We start from the raw sequence: 418 nt of genomic DNA on the forward strand, positions 1-418 counted from the left end.
TGCTGGACTCCCCGTCTGCCCGGTCCGAACGAGCGTCGGGTTGCGTCACGCGCGTCAAGGGTCGGCTTGCCTCACCAGCCATCAGTCTGGCTGTCTTGGCGTCTACGGCTGCCTGCTCGTCTACCTGCTTGCAAGCTCTGCTGCTGGTCTCCGCCCCCCCCCCCCCTCGGCTGACCACTGCAGACCAGGGCCAGCCAGACACATCCACGCCAGCCAACACGCGCGGCTATTCAATTACGACGGCGTATCAATCATGCGCCCCTTTCGTGCTCTTAGTCGAACCGAGGTCGTGCACACGCGCCCCTGCGCTGTCCGAGTGAAAAGTCCCATTTAAGGGATCGTGGCCTCTCTGCCCGTCTGTCTGTGTCTCATGAATCCCCTAGGTCACTTCAGGACAGTGCGGGGACCGAGGAGGTAT

General features: G+C 62.7%; 1 protein-coding gene across 1 annotated transcript in view; it reads right to left on the reverse strand.

Moving 5' to 3' along the window:
* The window catches only part of LOC119594049 (elongation of very long chain fatty acids protein-like), a gene marked incomplete in the record, with an annotated part of 45,869 nt that overhangs the window by 23,438 nt on the left and 22,013 nt on the right, over positions 1 to 418 (reverse strand).

This window comes from Penaeus monodon, chromosome 33 (assembly GCF_015228065.2).
Source record: "Penaeus monodon isolate SGIC_2016 chromosome 33, NSTDA_Pmon_1, whole genome shotgun sequence".
Classification (NCBI taxonomy): Eukaryota; Metazoa; Arthropoda; class Malacostraca; order Decapoda; family Penaeidae; genus Penaeus; species Penaeus monodon.